Source organism: Cuculus canorus, chromosome 1, assembly GCF_017976375.1.
Source record: "Cuculus canorus isolate bCucCan1 chromosome 1, bCucCan1.pri, whole genome shotgun sequence".
NCBI lineage: Eukaryota > Metazoa > Chordata > Aves > Cuculiformes > Cuculidae > Cuculus > Cuculus canorus.
This window is the reverse complement of record NC_071401.1, coordinates 58,006,060-58,015,252: the sequence shown is the minus strand read 5'-3', so window position 1 is coordinate 58,015,252 and position 9,193 is coordinate 58,006,060. Positions and strand designations below refer to the sequence as shown.

Genomic DNA, 9,193 nt, shown 5'->3' with positions numbered 1-9,193 from the left:
CTTATTTACAATCTGGTTTAGATATTTGATAGTATCTTGGCCTTTTTCACAAATACTAGTACTTTGCCTTTGGGTTATTGCCTATTGAAACTGTATTTGTTTTCCTTAATAAATACAGTAACTTTCACTTTAGTTTTTTATTCTAAAATTTATTTGACTTATTATTGTTAACAACCATGTCCCAAATTTATCATTCTGAATTTTGTCTTATGATTTGATTTCACCTCTGCCAGCCTGATGTCATCCACAAATTTTATAAGCCTTTTCTCTATTCCATCATTCTGTTTGTTAGAGAAAATATGAAATAAAACCATCTCGAAAGACATACTCTATAAGATCTCAGGTGAATTGCTTTACCAGTTTGATGATGAGACATTAATGAGAAAAATTTTATGGCTATTTTTAAAGAAGAAGGACTTTCATCTTCATATCATTCAAGATGGTCTTATTTGGCTCATCTTTGTTTTCATAAATCCATCTTGTGTCTGTTTCTTCATCCTTTTACGCATGTATACTTAAATTGAATAATTTAGATGATATCTGTATAGATATTAAAGTTCATTAGACTGCATTCTACCAGAACTTCCTTTTATTTTCCTCCAAGTTTACTGAAAATGTTTTTTAAAATTCTATTACTTTTAGTCAATGATTTTCATTCCTTCCTTCTCTTAGAAGAGTGAGGTCTTGCTTTTTGATTACTTTCACCAAAATTACTCTGAACATTAGATTTTCAACAGTAACTAAAAGAAATTCTAAAACAACCACATCATTGTGGACCAGTTTTTTCCAAATCAAGGAACAAGCATCTCCCAGCATGTTTAAGAAACTTGTTGGACTTTGTGTTCTGTAATATTGCTTGAAACAGTTTACTGCAGATATAATTAAAACTTCATATATAGAAGTTTTATCCTTTGCACACAGTGATATTCAGAAAGTTATTGCCTCTTTTTTATTTTAATTTTAAAATAAACTGTCTGTATAGTACAATATTTGTCAGTCTTTCATAAATGGGCTACAACTTTTCATCACATAGTCTACTTTTGCAATGTTTTCATTGAATTTAGGTTATATAAGTTAGGTTGAAAAGTAATTTGATTTCTTACACTGGGTCATGATATTGCTCATTATTATGAGAAGTTTTGCATGGTTTTTCACTGCTCTCTTTTTTTTTTAATGTGTCCATTTATATAAATTTAAAGCGCTGGCCCCGTGTCAATTTATAAAAAGACATTTTATTGAAAACTCTTAGGTAGCTCAATGTGAATAACCAAAGATGGTGAAAAATCACATCATTAGACAGTGTCTTAGACTAGTAAAAATGTACTGTTAAATTATTTTGGATCCATTAGGCTATGAATAGAAAAGGAATAAATTTTGAAACTTCTGATTTTTCTGTTAATTAGATTAAAGTGGCCTTAAAACTATACTTTTTTGAGATTTTGTTGTACATAATAATGAAGAGCTAGTTTGGGTACCGGAACTGGGACAGTTGCATCCTCAGATAGTCAAGACAGTTGTCTGGAATAGAAATGCTAAGAAGCACAGTAAGCTCTGAACAGGAATGAAAAAGGATCATCCTAAGGAAATATATCCATTAAGATCATATTTTCAGAGACACAATAAAAGCTACATAAAAAACCCCTCCCTCTTGTCCTCCAAAATGACAGCATACTTATATTTAATGTACTTAGCCATAGAAACTAATCATAGCTTGAGCTGATAGGCAACCTAACAGTATACGTGATAAATCGGACCTTATAGATTTTTATGAAACCTGAGATAATTCTGACATAGCCAAAAGCAAATCTGTAAACAACCTGTGTTTGTTCAGACTAGTTGTTAGTGTTCCTAAAATGGAGGAATTTACCTACAGGATTAAGAATATAATTCAGCCCACCTACTAAACAAGTCTGCCAGGTTTGGGAGATACATTTAATTGAGATTTTGTTTTCATTTCTTGAACATTTACTCATGTGCACCCTTTTTATTTTTAGAAACATCACAGCTCATTCTAGATGCTTATTGCTTATACTTTAATATGATTCAGAGATAAGTACAGAAGTATAAAAAATCTGTACATTATTTGGAGGTCTTGACATGATAGTGAAGATCTGAAACCAGTTAATTCATTCAGACATTGACTATAGCTCAAAACATAACCAGAGACACAAAAAAAGCACAGTTTTCATCACAGATCTTACTTACCCGGCAAGGGAGACACCATGATCAGGCAGGCGGTTTTCCCAGGGTGAGGCTCATCCCTTGCACTTCAGGTGTGCTGACCCCTGCAATTTCTCCAAATGCAGGAAACTCGAATGCATATTTTGTGGTAGTGGGGGGCCACATTCACACTCAATTAGTATCTATATTTTGGCTTCTACAGGTATGTCAGTCGGAAAAGGAAAGTTAAAGAAAGCGTACTCCTACTGATGGATGAAAATGGTGACATCATACCAATAGACGATAAGGCTGAGGTACTCGACAACTTTTTTTGCCTCAGTCTTCACCAACAACTACTCTCCTCATCCCTCCTGGGTCAATGGACAGCAAGATGGGGACCAGTGGGGTAAAGCCCCTCCCACTGTAGAGAAGGATCACATTCATGACCACCTGAGGAACCTGAAAATATATGTCTATGGGACCCGATGAGATGTGTCCCAGAGCCTTATGTGGTTGCCAAGTCACTCTCCAGTAACTCATGGTAGTCAGGAGAAGTCCCTGGTGACTGGAAGAAAGATAACATTGTGCCGATTTTTAAAAAGGGTAGAAAATATGACCCTGGGAACTACCAACCTTTCAGCTTCACCTCAGTGACTGGGAAGATCGTGGAACAGATACTCCTAGGAGAAATGCTAAAGCTTTGCTTTAGCAAAAAGGAGGATGGGGACGTGATTAATGGAAGCCAGCAAGGCTTCACCAACGGCAAGTCCCATCTGACCAACCTAGTGGCTTTCTATGATGGGGTAACAACAGCAGTGGACACAGGAATACCAACAGATGTGACCTAGCTGGACTTTCCTGTAAAGCCTATGACACAGTCCCCTACAACATGCTTGTGTCTAAATTGGAGAGCTATGGATTTGATGGGTGGACTGTTCAGTGGATAAGAAATTGATTGGACGGTCATATTCAGAGAGTGGTGATCAATGGCTTGATGTCCAGATGGAGATCCATGACAAGTGATATCCCTCAGGAGTCCATACTGGGACCAGTGCTGTTTAATACCTTCATCAATGATACAGACAGCTAGATCCAGATCTAGAGGGACCTGGACAAGCTGGAGAAATGGGCCTGTCTGAATCTCAATAGGTTCAACAAGACCAAGTGCAAGGTCCTACACTTGAGTCAGGGCAATCCCTGATTTCAATACAGAATGAGGGATGATGTAATTGAGAACAGCCCTGCAGAGAAGGACTTGGGGTTACTCATTGATGGGACATGATATGAGCTGGCAATGTGTGCTCGCAGCCCAGAAGGCCAACCGTATGCTGGGCTGCATCAAAAGAAGCATGGCCAGCAGATCAAGGAAGGTGATTCTACTCTTGTGAGATCTTATCTGGAGTATTGTGTCCAGTTCTAGAATCCTCAACTTAAGTAGGATATGGAACTGTTGGAATGGGTCCAGAGGAAGGCTACAAGGATGATCAAAGGGCTGGAGCACGTCCCATACGAGGAGAGGCTAAGAGAGTTGGAGTTATTTCAGCCTTGAGAAGAGAAGGCTTGGAGGAGACCTTGTAGTAACCTTGCAATACGTGAAGGGGGTGTACAAGAAAGCTGAGGAGGCACTGTTTACAAAGGTATGTGGTGATAGGACTATGAGGAATGGCTATAAATCGGAGAGGGGAAAAGTTAGACTAGACATTAGGAGGAAATTCTTTACAATGGGGATGGTGAGGCACAAGAACAAGTTGCCCAGGGAAGTTGTGGATGCCCCATCCCTGGAGATGTTCAAGGTCAGGTTGGATGGCCTTGAGCAGCCTCATCTAGTGGAAAGTGTCCCTGGCCATTGCAGGACTGTTAGAATTAGATGATCTTTAAAGTCCCTTCCACTCAAACCAGTCTATGGTTCTATGATTCTAAGTCACTATAAAAAGGGTAACATTCTAGTTGTTAGAACACTTAAATCAGATTTGGGATTTGATTCTCCTAACTGATTGGGATAAGCCACCCTCCAGCCTCTCAGGCACTTCATTTTTTCAGTTGTCAAGGAGCGACCACCATACTAATTGGACACACCTTGACACCTTCTGTTTCTTACTGTCTTAACAAAGAACTGTCTTTTTTTTCATGAGCACTGAAGAGTTTTATGAAAGCACCTAAATCTTTTGTGCAGTAAAAGGAAAACAAGTAATACCTCACTTTAGCGATTTTTAGTCTTCAATTTTTTTCACAACTCTCTGTAATTGCAGAAGGAGCTAAGATCCTGATTCAGTATTATATCAGATCGTACATATAGTTGATCTGTTTCTCATGGCAGCAGAAGAGTAGAAACATGTAGAAAAATAGGCAAGTCCCCCTCTACCTAATTTTCTAGAGAGAGATAATCTTCCAGTAACAGGACAGCACAGTAACATATTTAAATGTTACAGATATGTCTTGCAGCATTGAACTACCAGCAGTGAGCAATATGAATCACTTGACTTACTGAGAGATCCTTTTCATACAACTTATGCTGCTATAGAGTTTTTCCACATAGACCATAAGGTATAATAATATTTTCAGAAACTTGACTGACAACAGAATACAGGTAGACCAGGAGTTAGATTGCGCAATAAGAAAAAAAAAAAAAAGTCTGATGTATTTCGATTTTGAGAGTCTATATATTATATAATATATATATTACATATTATAAACAAGCAGTTTATATTTATAAATAATCATTATGTAAAAATAAATTGTGTCATACAAAGAGTGTGTCAAGTTTTATTTAACTGTACTAAATAAATGTTCAGTTCTCTATAGCCTTATAAACTCTTTTTTGAATTTTTGTTAGTAATAATTCATATTGAATGTTGATTTTTCTCAGTGTAAGCAATAACATCAGAACTTGTGTTGAGAAAGCCGCTTTGCTAGAACCTGACAACAAGAAGTTACTCAGTGCGAAAGATTATACAACAAAAGAGTCCACTGGGCAACAGGTTATGGAGAGGAGCTGAACACTATTCCCTCTTGTAATTCTGTCATTTCCTGAATTTTCCTCCTATATTCTGCTCTTATGATACCTCATCTGGAGTACTGCATCTAATTTGATGTCATCCAATACAAGAAACACATGGACCTGTTAAAGCAGATAGAGACGATGGCCACCAAAATGGTTGGAGGGCTGGCAAACCTTTCCTGTGAAGAAAGACTGACAGAGTCAGGATTGTTCAGCGTGGAGAATAGAAAGCTCCAGGGAGATGTGATAATGGCCTTTCAATACTTAAAGACATTTTATAAGAATGATGGAGAAATACAGTAGAAGTGACAGGACAAGGGGTAACAGTTTTAAATTGAAAAAGGGTAGGTTCTTGTTGGACATAATTAAGAATTTTTTTATGATAAAGAGAGAGAAACAGGTTCAGGTTGCTTCACTAAATTATGGATGCCCCATCCCTGGAAGTCTTTGAATTTACATTGGACGAGGATTTGAGCAATGTGAACTAGTGAAAGATATCCCATGTCCTCCTCTCCCCTGCCTCTGCAAATGACTTTAATGTCTGCCTTCAATCTGAAGTATAATATTTTGTGTAATAATACCATTTTGTACATGCTTGTATTTTTCACTTTATATTTTTCTGTCATATTTATTACATTAGCTGCAGAATAATCTCACATGGGATGAAAAGTTAGTCTACTTAAAAACTGAGTAAGAGATCTTGTTAGAAATCTTTGGTATTAATCAGATTATCTAGAATATGCATATTTAATGCATTTTGTGGATGTAAATGCAAATTATACTATGTGAGGAGAATATCAACCATATTTTATGAATTGTTTTGATTTTTCAGGTCTTTTCAGTAACATTGATAGGCTTCTCTTTTATAGATTATTGTAAGTGTGGTATCTTGACTGTGATCTTGTGTTTCTTACTATAACTTTACTAGAATCTCAAATGTTATGACATCACTTTTTATTCCTTTAAATGTAAATTTAATAATAAGAATTTGTTGTATCAGATGAATGGATTAATTTGTGAGGAAGAAGTCACATATTTTTCTACATCAGCTTCATATTTAGCCTTAGAAAATATTTTAAACAGATGTATACTCATTTGCAGCTTACCTGACCACCTCCCAATCCAAACAGCAAATGAAGAAAAAAAGCAAATCATATAGAATTAAATCAAAACAAACCAAACAAATCCAATATTTAATTCTATAGAAAAGGAATGTATTGAATTCACTTAGACATATAACACCAGGATATCTCAAATATAATCCAAGATCATTGCCACCTTTCGCGTTTAGAATGTAGTATGTATATGATGAGGTGTTGCTATGTAGATTTGGAAAATTAGGTGATTACAGGGTAAAGAACATGCAAATATGTCAGAACTTATTTCAGTCTGTAATTCCCACAACTGTGTTTACCTTGCAATGTAGAAATACTTAAGTCAGATTCTGGAAACAGCTTAATCATATTAATTCATAGGTCCATATAAACTTTATTGAGAAGTGAATACTTCTGAACATTCCTAGACATATCAGCTCAGTAAAAAAAGGAGCTTCTTATTATATACTAAAAGTGATATAAACTTACAGTGAGAACACAAGGCCTAAAGTTTGCAGTGATTAATTTATCAAAAGAACATTTCTTCATAAATATTAGGAAAATCATGGATCAATAAAAACAAACACTGATGGGGTTTATCAACAGAGCAATTTTTCCAGGGCTAATGGAAAAACTATTATAATGTTAACAGGGGCATGGTTTAGAAGAGGATTTGGAGGTGTTATTTTTATGGTTGGACTTGATGATTTTAGAGGTCTTTTCCAACATAAATGATTCTGTGATTGTGTGATACACATAGGTTACTCATTGTGTTATGTCTTCTGGAGTATTTAAACTGATACAATAGATTTAATCTGTAACATATTATACTCTGAAAGCCAGTCTTTGACTGACATAAGTCATACTTCTTTACAGATAACATAAGATTTTAATTTAATAATACATAGCAGATAATAGTGTGCATGTCTGGTTATTCTAGTATCTGTAATTTATATAGAGTGAAATTGAAATGTAATAATAATACAATCTTCCTGGTACTAGGAAGATACATGTCCTAGGATGAACATTCAAAGACCAAAATGAGCAATTGTGAGTAGAAGCAGTTAATGGAGAACTAGCCCAAGTTCATAGTAACCATGAGAAATAATAATAATGGGACATAGAAACCATTCTAAAAACATCACACATATTTCAAAGCTTATTCCCATATAGCTATGACAGTTGAATATTTTGCCTGACTGCACTCTTCTTAAATCCTAAGTCTGAGATATGCACTGCTCTTCAACTGTTCTTAAAAAGTTTATTTATGGTATTTTATTTTTTTTAAAAAGTCTATGGAATCTTCTATTTGAAATTGTCTATCTTCCAAAATTCTATGAAAAAATCTTTTATTTATTTGAAAGTCTCACTACAAAACACAGAGATAAATGGATATTCCAAAAGCTGAGCATTAATAAATAAACATCCTACAAAATTAGTAGCAAATAACATAAAGCTTAGATGTTCAGTGGCACATCCAGGAAAAAAAGAAATGTTTTATTATCTTCAGCTAAATAATAGAAGAGAAATAAGAGATGATCTTTTATGAAATGTAGTAAGTTTAAAGTTTTTCTGGTATTTGTTGTCTATGCTGTTCTTAAAAATTTATTATAACTATTTCATTATCTTTATGTAAATTATTCATCCAAATATCTTTTTTTTTACATTATTTTAGTTTAAATCTAACTGCCCAGGATGATTTGGTATAGTTAATATGAATTGAATATATACAGTAATGAACATTCTACAATTTTACAACACAGGTTAGTGGTTACACTTAGATTTAAGTCCTAAAGTGTTTTAATTTTGTACATTAAGGAACCTAAAGTATTGTAACAAGCATTTAAACAGCATCAAATGCTTTGCTGTTTTAGATTAAAGAAGCTTCTGAATTTCAGTGGGAACATCTCAGTATATAAGTTCATGGATTCTTTCTTTTATGTTCTTTATTATTTGATAGCATAGTAATAGGCCTTAGGAGACATCCTACTATGGCAGTTGGGGAAAAAGCGAAATTATTTGATTAATCTGTGTGACGGGTTTTAATTATGGAACAAAGGTAATATGTTCACTGTATTCCAAGAAGAAAAGAAAAAAATTATTACAGTTTAAATTCAGAGTGCCATCTAGCGTTGAATAGAAATGTAAAGAAGTAATCCTATTTAAGGTGAACCTATAAATGCCAAGGTTTTGTACCTTTGTACCTTTTAAGCCAAGGTACATCATCAAGATCTTAAAGCCTATAAAAATAAAAATTATGTATGTGTATGCTTAGAGTAGCACATTATAGTAACTATTATTTTAAAAAGTGATATATTGGTTCTTTAAAAGGCTGTAAATGTTTTGTCTGGAAAATCCCGAGTAAAATATTGTGTTTACACTTCAAAATATCTGAAACTATAATGTACAGAATAAAAGTATCTCTTTGTCAGTAGCAGGAACCACTTCATATGAATTAATTATCTAATGATATCGTGGTTGTTTGCTTCCATCTTTCATGGAACATACTTCCTGTTATGTTGGTTTGGGTTGTTTTTCTCTCAATATCAGTGACAGGTATGGACTCATGAATTTCTCTTGTTTGTTATGTCTGAAGGAATTGCGTGGCTAGTAAGGTACATTTCGAGGGAAATCTTTCTCCAGTGCCATTAAAAAAACCCCAAGAAATCCTTAAGTCTTTGACTCAAATATATCAATAGGATTTTTACATATTTTTTGGGTTTAGTTGTTATTGTTGTTTTATTGTTTGGTAAACAAAAACTATAGCACAATCTGGGAGTCAGAAAATAAATGTATTTCTGAAAGGTTAGTCTCAAAATCTTAAAAAAATGGATGCCAAAATATTACTCTTTCCCTTTTACCAGAAAAGCTACTAAGTATAGGAATAATATGTTTGGAAAATGTGCTCCTACTCTGTCAATAAGTTTTGACTGTCTCTTAT

At 34.4% G+C, this 9,193-nt stretch overlaps 1 non-coding gene across 1 annotated transcript; it reads left to right on the top strand.

The window, feature by feature from the left end:
- Nucleotides 1-2,197: 2,197 nt before the first annotated feature.
- LOC128851050 (U1 spliceosomal RNA) lies at nucleotides 2,198-2,355 on the top strand. Its single transcript, XR_008448339.1, has one exon. It is a non-coding gene; the product is annotated as a U1 spliceosomal RNA (small nuclear RNA).
- The last annotated feature ends 6,838 nt before the right edge of the window (nucleotides 2,356-9,193 follow it).